Source organism: Ruditapes philippinarum, unplaced genomic scaffold, assembly GCF_026571515.1.
Source record: "Ruditapes philippinarum isolate M1 unplaced genomic scaffold, ASM2657151v2 ctg550_1_1_1_1, whole genome shotgun sequence".
NCBI lineage: Eukaryota > Metazoa > Mollusca > Bivalvia > Venerida > Veneridae > Ruditapes > Ruditapes philippinarum.
The window spans coordinates 719,285-733,985 of NW_026854566.1; the positions used below are offsets into that span (position 1 = coordinate 719,285).

Sequence of the window (14,701 nt, forward strand, 5' to 3'; positions counted from 1 at the left end):
TGAAAATTAACATGAATCTGGAGGCATGCTGCTTTAAATGCTGCATTCCATTTAAGACATTTAACCACTTCGGTCATTTGCTCTGAAATTAAATTCTTGGAATGTCAAAAGGCAAATTACACAAAATGTCTTATTTTGCTAAGAATTGCATTACATTTAAGATATCATAAAATTCATAGAATAAGTTACATGGGAAACGTTCAGTCTAGACACGTTGTCTGCGTAAGATTTTCTTTCTTTGAAATAGAATAATACCACTTACTCTACTACTTGTAGTAGTCTATCTTACAGTCCATCTAGAAGCGCTTGTTTTGGTTTTCAAAAGCATTTTGATAATTATGTGATCGTTGTAAAATGCATTGAGAACTTGTGACTGTTGACGTTATAAAAGACAATGTGTGTTAAAACTTATTGAGACATATTGATCAAAGGGTTGTTTTCCAAATTTAATGTTAACAAAGTAAGTACCAAATATTATTTTTTCAATTAATTTATGACACTAAAACCAGCAGGATTTTCTTCCAATACTCAAACTAATAGAAATATATGCTTAAAATGCCTGGTATCTTTAGCTTTTGTTTCTATATTTGAATTCCCGACTGTACGCAGATTTTAACATAAATGTGATAATATTATAATTATTGCAATTAATTAATGACAGTGAAGCCCGCAGTTTTTTACCAACTGACAAATATGCTTAAATATGCCAGATATCTTTAGGTTTTGTTTGTTTTTTTGTTTTCATGATTTTACTCCGATTTTATCACATGTTCTTTTTGTTTATCATCCATCTAACCGCGTTGCCAAATAACTAACCAGTACTGACCAACTTCGCAAATGACCGGATACCAAATTTGCGTGATATATGAATCATATTTATCAGTGGTTAAGGACAAATGACCATTACACTCAAAGTCATATACAACTGCCAATCGTCAGAGAATCAAAACAGCTGTTCCTGGATTATTTTCCCGATGCGCTGCTTATTCAGCAAAGGGGGTGGGGAAGTTATTTATAATTTTTCGCCTTTTGTCGTATTTATGAAATTGCAAATTATTTGTTTAAACTTCTGTCATTAACTCTATTGGGTTAATAATGTTTTTGAGTATTATGCCTAATGCACTAGTAAGATTAAGTTAGTACTTAAACGAAGCTGTTAGGCATCCAGCCATTTATTTTTGTATTTGATATAGTTGAGAAAGATGATTTTTTACTTACAGTTGAATAGTAGAATCTGATGGTTAACTTATAATCTACTTTTAAATTGCTTCCAGAGAGAACTATTAATCACAAATGCAATAAATGCTAAGATAGATCGTCAATGTGAATTTGAATTTTAAATTTATCAAAATAATTTTAAAAAATTCAAAAGATTAGCTTTGCAATTGTCTTTGATATAAATTCGGTAACATATTGCTATTCTGTTTTATTTGACGAATCACAGTTATTGGACATAATGATAATGTCTTTGGTGTAGCTAATGAAATTAATTTATCTAATGATAAAATTGAATGATGTTTTAAAGATCAATTTAGTATATTTTCAATAAATCAAATTTATTTAAAATTTTGTTGATAAATCTTGATAAAATTGAAGCATTTCAAGTCTGAAATCGAAATGTCAGGACAAGATAAACCATGAACACGCGAATATTATTACATGTAATTTATCACAGTAAGTAAATTCAACCATCGCTTTGATTATTAGATTCATCTCAATAATATAACAACTTAAATATATTATAGATTTATGGCAATTGTAAATTACGGATACGGTAAGTGAAAATCATAAAACTGCCTGAAAGACACAAGATTTAAAACACGCCACCATTATCAAATTTTCTTTAATTTTCTCTGATTTCTGTAACAATGAAGTTGGTTTGAAATTGAATTTTATCACATTGCAGTCATGCAAATCATTTATTTGCATGACATATAAATATATTATAAGGTGTTGATTATTATATACGACACTGTCATCTGCAACCCTAATACTAACTTTATGGTACGTATCTATGTACATTGAAAACATATCAGTGTAACTGTTTTTGATTCTCCTGTGTCTGTTTGGTTTTTATGAAAAAAGTCTACGTTTTTCCGAACATCCTTCGTAATACATTGTAATTTAAATATATCTTTACCTTGTTTATATAAGCATATAAAAATAATTTTATTGTACCAAATCAGACAAATTGTTTTATTTACATTATATGTTTACAAGTATTTATTTTTTCAACATTAACACATTGCAAGTAGTGATATCGTAGGTAAATGGAAATTATTCATTTATCAAATCTCACAATTTGATATGTGTTTAAACTGCGACGCGTTCATGCATCGAAATGATAACATAGCCAAAAATGCAATCACACTGACAAAAATATAAATTAGCATTATAAAGACTTCTTCAGCCTTCCTTCATCTAGCTAATATTTAATAATTATTCACAATTCAGAAATGCCATTACTCACTCTGCACATCAAATGTGAAATATTGGTCATTGAAATCAAAGTAACTATCATATTTTGATCAGTTGAGAGAGTTAATATAATATTGGTTTAACTTACATCTTTAATAAATGTTCTGATAATAATATTAGTATTTCCACTAAATGGGTCAGACTAACCCCCCTTGATAAGTGACCGAATAATATATATATCTCATTTTCAGATTTCATGCCAAGTTCCATATTAGTTAGAAATTGTTATTTGAAATTATTTGTTAAGTTAAGTGTTTAATAAATCTGATAATATTATATATTATATGATATATTATATATAGATATTATATAGATTAAATATTATCAGATTAATTAAACACTTAACTTAACAAATAATTTCAAATAGAATTTATAATTATAGTACATCTGTAATACCATAAATAGTTATATTGAAATGATTAAGTATCAGACATGACAAAATAAAAACGAGAAAAAATAATATAATGATGCTGTTGGTGTGAGATATACAATCCCATAAAATATATCTATACATAGCAGATGAATATAATTAGTTTTTATTATTAAAACAAACAAAAAACGTTTTCGTAATAAAATTATTCATTATAAATCACATATAAGTCTGCCAACATTGTTTTTCAAAAATATTATTTGATGAAAACATTCAGATTTTTATCAACATTTGAAATGCTTGATGGACGACTGTAGACCAATTTACTTTAAATTAAGACAGATAAGTAAAATACAGAAGAAGATAAAACGGAATCCTTAAATAATGGCTAAAACGACAAAATTGAATATAATGCAGGCTCTGTTTGATTGAGCCTGTTCTACAGAAATGCAATTTATATTACATTATTGTTACACCGTTATGTTTTACCAGGAGAATTAACAACGTTATAAAAAATATTCATTCATTAAGATAACAACCTTGCTGAATGTCATTTTTCAATTTTAGGTTTTCATAAATAAATAATCACACGGGGGATGAGAAGTAAGCAGTTTTCAATGTAATAATGCTTATGATGTTATATCAAGTACAGACAAAATGGTTGTTCTTTCAGCTATAATATACTTTGATTTGTTGTATAATAATTGAAAATATTTCATTCAAAATATTGAACATTCCTATGACTATAACTGACGGTCAAGAAAGATTGTATGCAATGAAACTGTATCAGTCAAGTCAGATATTTCTTCCGATTCGATACATTTACATCTTGACCCTAACCACTTGGAAATGGAATGTCAATCATGAGATACTGTCTAATAGGAAAACACAGGACAAACTTTATTCTCAATGGCAATTAAAACGTTTTCATCGATACAATTAAGGATTGCTAGATTCGCTGGATAAATACAGTTTAAAATATACGGTTTTATTCTATTGAGTAAACATTTAGGTAGAAATTAGTGATTTCTAAGTCGTTTTTGTTTGCAAAATGGATGACATCACGTTATGATTTTGTTGTGACATAACACGTAAGTTGGGTTAAAACTTATTATATTTCATGTTAACATAATTATTCCATTAATTTAACACTATTTTTTGTTTTTGGTTGGCTATGTCTCTCATTAAACAACATGTTGCGTGATTAATGAAGTATGAATTTTAAGACATCCTTTGAACAAATTATATTTTTCAAGCTTGAAAAAAACCCTCAACATGATCTATTTCAGTTAATGACATCTAAAAAGACTATTAAAGGAAGAAAACCCAACGAGAATTATTATTTATCAAAATGCATTCAACTCAGATCGAATAGTGAAGTTTTCAAACACAATTAATGAACACCTAATGTTGCTGTGAAATAAGCTAATTTTTTTCAGGAATGTCATTTGTGCATTATTACATTAAGTCGGCACATGTTGAGTCACGTTAACTTCCCAGCACAAGTGAAAATGCATCATTTACGTATATACAATTCATTATTTCTGATTAACCTATGTAAGATATGTACAAATGTATCAAATTTAAAACGAGCGTGATCACCACATGAATATGAATATAAGTACAAACTATGCTCATCCATTTATTGCATCTCTGAACATAATTGATTAAATTGACTTTTTATCTGAAGAGTAAATTTATCTGATGTAAGCGTTAAGTAGGTGAGTTTATGTGTTAAGAGTTATTGGGGTTCAATAATTAGTTGTTTGTGTAAGTAATTGACCCATAGTTAAACTAATCCTTATTATGCTCAATTTGTAAAATGGTCTTGTGTTTTAGTGTAGTCCTTGTTACTTAAAGGATTGCCAATTTTAAACAGCCGTCTGTATGAAGTTTTGATGAACTGAATATATGTGTAGACATGTCTGTCATTATGCTTTTGACATATTTTAGTAATTTATTTACGCTAACATCCGAAGAGTTCATTCATCATTTGAATGATTTCATAATGTCGAGTAATGAAGACAGTTTCAGTTGATGATTTGGTAAAAATACGATGTACATACAATTTTGTATTTTTTTTTTCATACCTGTTTGTAAATACACTTATCCATTATTATTCTGTATTAGCAAATTACAGGCTATCGGTAGGGTTAAAACGGAAACCCTTGGGGACGACCAAAGCAACAATATTTAAAATGGTGCAAGATCCGTATAATTGAGCCTGTTCATTTATGTATATGCATGTATATTATAAATGCAAATTACCGCTCATGTCAAACTTGCCACAGTTTGTTTTGTTTCGTACTCTTAGTAGTATTTGCATGAAAATATTTACATAAAAGTAAATTATTGCAAATATTTTTTTGAATGATATGTGATTTTTTTATTAAAACTTGTAGATACAATTTCAATGTCAACATTAATTAAGAAATACACGTGAACATGAAAGTGCATGTGTTGATGCCATATTGTATTCAATACCAAGTATGACAGGAGAATAATTTCATAAGACACGTTGTCTTTCATTCTAATTCTTTTTTCTTTTTTAATATTTTAATTGCTTTCTGTATAGTGTAAATTGTAACATGTAAATATATTCTGAGAAAGTAACTATTTAAGTTTAAAAAAACTAATGATAGCACAAAAAGAAGGCATAAAGCTGACTTATTTGCATGGTGATCCTTAGCATTTATCATATGACAATAGAAAGGCAAATTAATTACTATTATCAAATATTGCACATAAATTATTCAATCACAAGAAGCCTTGATTGTACATATGTAATAACATCACAAATTTTATTACACATGCATTATGATAATTATGATAGAAAATGTCTGACAATGAATAGGCTCTACTAAAGTTGTACAGTGAATACAAAACAAAATAAAAAATAATGTTTATTGAAAAGAAATGTGTAAATGGTTGAAAAATTCTTACACTTATATTATACGCGCCACCTTATTATTATTTAAGTACATATCATGAATGAATTATAAACAAATATATCATTTTCACAAGCCATATTACTGTTTTATTCTTAAACTTGTGAAAAACTACATATGTTTATCTAAGTTTAAGGTAATTTCCTTAGGGACAGAGTTAGGATGCGAAATGTAAACAATAGATAAAATATATTCCATATTTTGGAACTATTGTAATAATGATCATCACCGCTTTTTGTATAGCACATTCACCGACATAAATGTAGTCCCCGATCTTTTACATGTATTAACATTAATCCGAGGGGTAGAACAAATCTGACCATCTCCTGAAACTCATTCAATTAATTTGTTCATGCCTTGTTCCATTAATATTAATATTAAATAATAGTTGATGACATATAATATTCAATTAGATCTATTTGATTTTTGTTTGACGTAAAACTGAGACTGCAAGCCAGTTATTGATTACTGTCAATTAATGTCTTTTTGGTAAGAATTGAGTTGAATGAACAGCCACATTTTCTCTAATGTTTTAAACTCCCATAAGCCATCAATAGTGGCAGACAAATTGTAATGGTATGATTCACACTATTATTCATATCATTGTAAGGAAAATTATCAGTGAATTAGCTTAGAATTGCTGTCTAAGCTCTAGGTATATTATGACTCATATATTTAATATTTGAAAAAACATATAATAATAAAAAATAAAAAAAATAAAAAGTGAACCTTAAAGAAATCATTAGATCCCTGACTTGTAAGCATTAATGATACTAAACGAATATTTTAGAAAACGAGAAGACTGACCTTTCATTAGAAAGTGCGAACGGATAACTGTAATGATTGCAGGATAAGTAAGTGGTCTTTAATTTAAAACACTTAACACACTTTTATCTAAACAAAGATAGACATTTTTGAAAATGATTATGGGCAAATTAATTATTTTTAAAAAGAATCATGTCTGTCTTGTATGGATTCTACATTTGGATATTTTATTCTTATTTAAGATTAAGACATTTTATGAACAAATTTGTAAAATTGTTACTGTTCTTTAATGTAGAGGTTTTAACAGCAGCCCCTGGCTACTAAAATGCAAAGGTATCCCTCTCTAAATTGTTTGCACACGTCGATTAAATGTAAATGCATTGACTGTGATTGTAAAACAGTAATTGATACATTATTGGCATCATATGTAGAATCAACATCAATACTTTTTTGTATTTAATATAGTGTATGTTGAAGGATAAAAATCTAGAAACAAAGTGATCACCCACAAGCATTAATCACAACAAAATCACATAAGAATTGCAGACTCGGTTTGATTAAGTCTGTACATGAGGGATAATGAATGAGTGCAACATCCCTCACGCCCCCTAGCATCGACTTAAGCAGTACTTAATTTTCAACACTTAGTATTGCTGGCATCAATGATCTTGAAGGACTAAAATATTTTAAAAACAGTGAACTTTTTACAGCAGTCACACAGCACTAGACACCTGCTTTTGTTAAGTATTAAAATCTGGAAACAAAGTGATCGCTCAGAAGCATTAATCACACCAAAATCCCATAAAAATTACAGACTCGGTTTGATTGAGTCTGTACATGAGTCTTTACAAAAACGCCTATTGGTATAGATGTTACATGAAAGAAGATAGCTTTATGTTTTCATTCAGGTATTTTCTATTTTATTGGCAAATAAAGATTAATAAGTTGTTAAAATCAAGCTGCAATCAGAAATTAAAAGCCTTCCATTTTTAATGATTTCTTATTTGAAAAACATATTTTTTTCAATTGGAATAAACAAAGGCAGTTTTAAAGGAAACTAGTTATATCCACGCATAATAGAACCTTCCCATGAGTGACACAGATTTATTCTTTAAAGCATTGTTGATTTACGTGCTTTTCGAAGTTCGTAGTTTTTTCTTTGAAGAGATATTGATTCTTGCATTGTCTGTGATTTTATAACAGTAATTGATACATTATTGGCATTACATGTAGAATCAACATCAATACTTTTTGGTATTTAATATAGTGTATGTTGAAGGATAAAAGTCTGGAAACACTTGTTTGTTTGTTTGTTTCATTTTACGCCTTTTTCAACAGTATTTCAGTCATATAGGCGGGTAGTTTCCTAACCATCGTTCCTGGAGAGTTACACCAGTACTAGACTACCTTCCTCCGCGCTAAACTACCAAAGCATCTCCCGGGGATCGAACCCACGCCAGAGAGGTAACTGGATTAGAAGTCATCGACTCTAACCCCTCGACCACGGAGGCGGTTATGTCTGGAAACACAGTGATCCCTTAGAAGCATTAATCACAACAAAATCACATAAGAATTGCAGACTCGGTTTGATTGAGTCTGTAAATGAGGGATAATAAATGCGTGCAACATCCCTCACGCCCCTAGCGGTACTCAATTCTCAACACTTAATAGTGCTGGCATCAATGATCCTGAAGGACCAGAAAAATATTACAACAGTGAATTGAAGTACGGGGCAACCTTTTACAGCTGCCACACAGCAATTGACACCTGCTATTGTTAAGTATTAAAATCTGGAAACAAAGTGATCACTCAGAAGCATTAATCACAACAAAATCACATAAGAATTGCAGACTCGGTTTGATTGAGTCTGTACATGAGTCTGTACGAAAACGCCTTTTGGTATATATGGTACATGAATGAAAGAAGCTAGCTTACTGTTTTCATTCAGGTATTTCTATTTAATTGGCAAATAAAGATTGATAAGTTGTGAAAATCATTCTGCAATCAGAAATTAAATGCCATCCATTTTTTATGATTTCTTATTTGAAAATCATATTTTTTTCCAATTGGAATAAACAAAGGCAGTTTTAAAATAAATTTATTTCGGAAACTAGTTTTATCCACGTATAATAGTACGTTCACATGAGTTACACAATTTCACTCTTAAAAGCATTGTTGATTTACGTGCATTTCTAAGTTTGAAGTTTCATTGATTTTTGCATTGTCTTTTGGAAATAGTTTGATATAAAAACTCATGCCATTGAAAAGAGCATTTTACTTCTGAATGTTGCAATACTTTTTTAACATGAGAAATTATTATTTTTTCTTATTCATTTTATTTACTGATATATTCAGTCCATAAGTACGCTTCTAGCTGAATGATTTATATATTCTGGCTCCAATTCCATAAGACTGATAAAGATCCATTAAAAAACTTTCAATTTTCATTTATTTGTGTTCCTTGTAAATATGTTATTGAAGTTCCTTTAGCCTCAGGTCGCATTGCTTGTTATCGAACCGTCTGCTAACAGGATTCATTCCTTATGAAAGACACATGAGATATGAATATATGATAGCTCTCTAAACCATTGTTTGGTAAGATACGTTTTTCTGGATAAAGTACATGTATGTTATTAAGACCTAAGTTTATAATATAAGTCAAATGATATACGCTTGATAGATATAGGCTTTTTCCAGATATTTACCCCTCGAAATTGGTTAAGCCAATAATTTTTGTGCAAATATTTGTACATGGAATCCTTTGTTGACTTAATTCTGGTCATCTTGTCCCATATTTTCATGATAACATATGATAGTAGATCAATGTGAGAATAAAAGATTTTGATATGCTTTTGAATTTAAAGGAGTTGGTTATCGTACTTTAGAATATCAAATTATTTCTTTATATGCTCTTGTAAGACTGGAAAAATGATGCAGTACAATGTTAGGTTGTACATTATTACATTTATTTACGTCTTTTTAAAATCAACCATTAAAATTATTCTTTCCAAAGGGTTTATTTAAGGAAACAATCTCATTGATGGTCCAAAATAATGATGTGCATAATCAGATGTCTACTTAAATACGTAGATCTATTTTCCGTCAATGAGACTATAAGTATGCACTGTGCCCTTTGGCATTTGTTCTCTTTTATAAGGTTGATGTTTGTTTAAAATTTATATTTTTGGAATATATTAAAATGAGCAGTAAAGAATAGACATGTATCATTTTTTTCAATGGACTGGTGTCATTGTTTTCTTACATTCCTTTTTCTAAAGTAACATTCAATAAGTAAATTGACATTATATGTCTGTTGATAAACGATGTAAATATTTAGATGTCAAATGTATTTCTGTGTTTACCTAAAATAATTTGATTAATATTAGATATGAACATCTAAAATTTATTCATATAATGACACAAATGATACGGATTGCAAAGTTGTTTAGATTATTTGTAAAGATTACTTAATCGAATCTCACTATTTGATGTTTTTATCTATTGGTTTGACTGACAATATTGGTTAGCTGAACACTTTATTTCGTAATCTTTGTACTGCAAATGGTCTCAACTTTGCGTATCTTTCTCTTTAATATTTCTGTTTGTTCTCATCAGGTCAGACCGACTTTAATGACATTATATTATTGAAGACTTAAATTGTTATATTTAGATATTGTATCTAATTTCATAGAGTCGTATCCTATGCAAATAGATTAACCACAAACTGTTTATAAATATTTGATCACTGTGTAAGTTATCCAAATAATTTTAAGTGTAAATTGTTCTACTTGACCAATTATGACTATCTGATAACTGAAATTATCTGACCTATCTTCTCTTGTAGAGCTGGAAAATAGCATTATGACCTTAATTGTGCCTGTGTGACTTTAACTTAACAGATAAAAAAACAGACGCAAAAAAAAACAAACAAAAAATAAATAAAAAAAAAAAGTTTTATAAGTTTTATCAAAAGTTTCAACAGTACTTCACTTTACTGAGGCAAATGGTACTCTTCTTGGCCTTATTAATGAACAGTTTCAGATCAGATTTGGATGAAATATGCCTTGGGAAATTGTTAATATTTGTTGGAACTTTTCCCATAACGTAAAACCTTCGAAGAGTATCTGTTTATGGACGAAAATAACTTTTAATTTCCATCTTTGTTATTTTATTCAGTCATGTGATTAATAAAACTTGACATTTCTTTACGTAAAATTTAGGACCGTGCTTAAGAACCGAGATAAGAAGTAAAAGTTCAATGAACTAATGAATTTACGACTTATGTAGTTCGATCAACTCCATTTTATTATCATATGCATGTATAATATTATTGCACATGTATAATTTAATAAATGAATAATTTCGTAAATAATATCCATTTGATTTTACCAGAAACTTTCATTTTACAAAAATTGTGGGGTAGTATTTTTATATTTTAGGCAGATTAATTTTTCATCCGAAACATTTTCAAATATTAAATGTTGGTAAATTACCAATATAACAGTCCATCTTTTAAAATATATAATTTATTCAGCTCAACTTGACAATGAAAACATGTGCATTAAGTTAACTAAATGTTTTTGTTATGTACATAGCCATTGTTGTGAATGAACGTCTTATGACGAAAACGAAAGAGACCAATACCATATTTCAAATATCCGATCGATACCAAAGAATAAGAAATTTATAAAAGTCCAACTAATGAATAAGAATCGTGACAAAGTATACTTATATTTTGTAGAGAAAAATATTTTTTACGAATGTTAAATCAGACAGTGCACTTCATTTTTGGTGAGTGAAAGAAATAATGTCAACCTCAATTTCGAATAATTGTGAAGAAGTGTTTATTAAAATGCTTTCAAGTATGCATTTTGTTCCCACGAATTATTTCTATAAACTGTAGGCATTCATTGTGTCACTATTATGTTTTCAAGCTTCGTTTTATTCATTTTGTTTAAACGATACATCGGAAAAAGGGACTCCGCAGATGGTTTGACGTGTCAGGACTGGAATCATTTTTGTACAATTTAATGCAGGTCTAGACCCAATAACGTATGTGCAAATTTTCAGGTCATTCCCATACCTCGTACTACCATAACAATCGTTTTTATTGTGTAAAATAAAAAGAACTGCAAAAAATCAGGACCTCAGTGGAATTTCGTTAATAAAATAAGTATATGGTCATATTATAACTATTGGTTAGTCAAATTGTGTCTCAATTAAAACCATAATTCTACAATAACAGTAGTTATAGTAATTTGTACCATTTAGTGAGTGCAGTGACATAATGTATTAATCGATACTAATTGTAATTATTTAAGACTTTTCATTTGGAAATCAAGAAAACAGTTTAAATTGGACTTAAATATTTTTGAAAAATGATTTTTAAAAAACAAACAAACATAAAAATATTGCACAAAAGCATGTAAAAAGCATTGAATTAAGGAAGACTTTTTCGGCTTTCCTGCTAGTATATGTTGGTCCTACTTACGCGTATTAAGTGACTCTTCACTTACAATTTGAAGCAATAATCAAAATTGTTTTTCTTTAAACTTAAGTTATGAGTATTATACTTGTAAAATTTATATCTAAATAGATGGTAATGAAATGCATGTGATTTCTTAAATAATTAGATTTATGGAATATCTGTTTTTGGATATTGATATTCCTTTCACAGATCTCTTCCAATCATATGTTATATGTACATGATGCACTTTCTCTTTCTTTTTGTTAACTATATCTTCTCTTGGCAAATAGGAGTGCATGAAGTGTTCTATAGATATTTCCATTTAATCAACAACAGTATATGTTTTTAAAATGAATGTCGAGTTCAAAAGCATTTTGTAAAATGTCTGAAAATTTCCTTGTTAAGCCCATTTGTAATGTTGAGTAATCGACATTAATTGGATAACAGCAGGTGATTTATAAAACTTGCTTTAATCACTGTTTACTCTTATGTTTTATGTAAAAACTTTCCTGAACTAACGCAGATTTAAAATACATCACACAAACAATGCATGAACACTCGACTACTTTCTATTGGAAACAAACTTTTTTTTTCTAAGATTTTCTGACATGTCACTATGCCTAACACATGCTTGTTATCATCATCTGTTATTTTAGCGAGATCAAAATGTGAATGTTTTTCTGATATGAGTTTATTGCGCTACATACGGTTGTTGTTATACAGAAATGTCACTCCGTTTTCTTTTTGTTTTTATTGATCATATATCAATTTCCTTTGGCTTAAATATGATATGTGAGAATGTATTTGATATATTACAATGCAAATTTCGACTGCATTGAATTCTCGACATCAAAAGAAACTGACTAAAAGAATTGTTATTAATGTTTAGATATCTAATGTTTCGGGGTCGTCATTTTGGTCCTTGGGCGAGATTTTACTCGGTGTTACTTCACCTTAGGTATTGAGTTTTATAGTATTTCTTTCTCTTATCGCTGATTTAGAAATCATATTGGATTGTATTGTGTTACTTTGGAGAGGAATTGGTAATTACTGGTTTAGTATCCAGGATAGCCGCTTAGGTATATCAACCGCCGATAATGGCAAAAATGTGTCTAATATTCGAGACAAATTTTGCTTACAGACTACTGATTTTGTGTTCTTTATATTTCAAATAATTGTAAGAATAATGCAATAAATTTGTATATTATCTTCCTGATTTATATATGATACTATCATTAGATCAGATTGACTTTGTTTGCTTTATGTTGTTGTATCACAGTGTGATATATAAAACCTGTAATGTTCGGTTATTGAGGCTAACACCCTAAAATTTTTCAACTTCAAATTGTTATGTAAATATTTGATGAGTGTGGGTCCAAATTATCCACTTAAATTATAACAGAACACTGTCCCTGCGGTGCTTATAAACACTGAAACAGTCTTATAAAGTTTATATTAAATTAAACGTTGGTCACATTGTAAAAATAAACAAATTTAGGCAACCTTTTAAATGAATATGAAAGGAACTTTACAAAAAAGAGTGAAGAGTCCATGCTTGTTGTATAATTTATTTTCCTTCTTGAAATACAAATTTACATTCACTCTAATCTATGACGGGGTAATGTGTTCTTTTTTGCGATTTTAAATATGATCGTTTGACGTTACACAAAAAGGCAATATATAGAAAAGACAAAGAAAGTTTATCGAGAAATCTGTAATTCTAAAATTTTAAATTTTGCGGGCAACAAAGCAAATGTTACTAGTATAACTATCTATTATTTGTGGATGACTAAAATGCAATACGTTCATGAAAGCAAATGATGTGAAGTGAAAGATCCGTACGTATTTCAATCGCTACTGTAACATAAAGAGATGAAATTATCTTTTGTATCATTGGCTTTATTTTAAACATTTCAAAATAATTTCTGTTTTTATGTAGCAAAAATCATTCATGAGATAATTAAATCGAAAACATGTTGTATTAATTGAAATTTTCCCTCTTCTTTTCCAGATAGTGACAATTTAAACTTGGTGAATGTAGAAGCTGCCCTTGGGTGAAAACATTGTATCGGTACCTTCCTAATTGGTAAATATTGTTATCATATTTAAACATTTTTGCAGATTTAAAAGTCTTATTAATTCTTTAAACAAAACAAAATATTGAAATTATGTTTATATTAGGTCAAGAATCTGTAAAAATATACGTATTTTTAACGTGAGAATTTAGAGAAAACGTTTTTGTTTACTATTTCTTTAGAATTAAAATTGTTTTAGATAAGGGGGGAATTTAGTTTCGTCTTATAGAAAATTACATGTTTTTGTCTGCCGCTAGATAAAGATCTATTCTGCGGAAATTAGCTGTCAGTTTGTGTATAGAACAGAAGAGGTTGCGTTGTCAAATGTTCATTATTAGTTACATTAGAAAATCTAATCACGTTAGTTATTCACAGAAGTAATAATATCAGAGTGTCAAATGGTACATTTGTAGACACAGAAATGTCTCAAATTATTGTAAACAATTAAAGATGCACGCCTCCAGATGAGCCAAAATATTTCAAGGAAATCAATATATAGTAATACATTTTAATGAAATGTAAAAACTATCCAAGATCCGGGTTATATTTTACATGTTATGTGCAGTTTAAGACTGGTTTTGCAATATTGTATTACCGT

The 14,701-nt window shown here is 29.0% G+C and overlaps 1 long non-coding RNA gene across 3 annotated transcripts in view; it reads left to right on the forward strand.

The window, feature by feature from the left end:
* The window catches only part of LOC132740477 (uncharacterized), a 102,662-nt gene extending 88,543 nt beyond the window's left edge, over nt 1-14,119 (forward strand). For all 3 annotated transcript variants that reach the window (XR_009627167.1, XR_009627165.1, XR_009627166.1), the window contains exon 4: nt 14,040-14,119. This is a non-coding gene — a long non-coding RNA (uncharacterized LOC132740477). The remainder of the gene's footprint in view (nt 1-14,039) is intronic.
* Nucleotides 14,120-14,701: the final 582 nt, after the last annotated feature.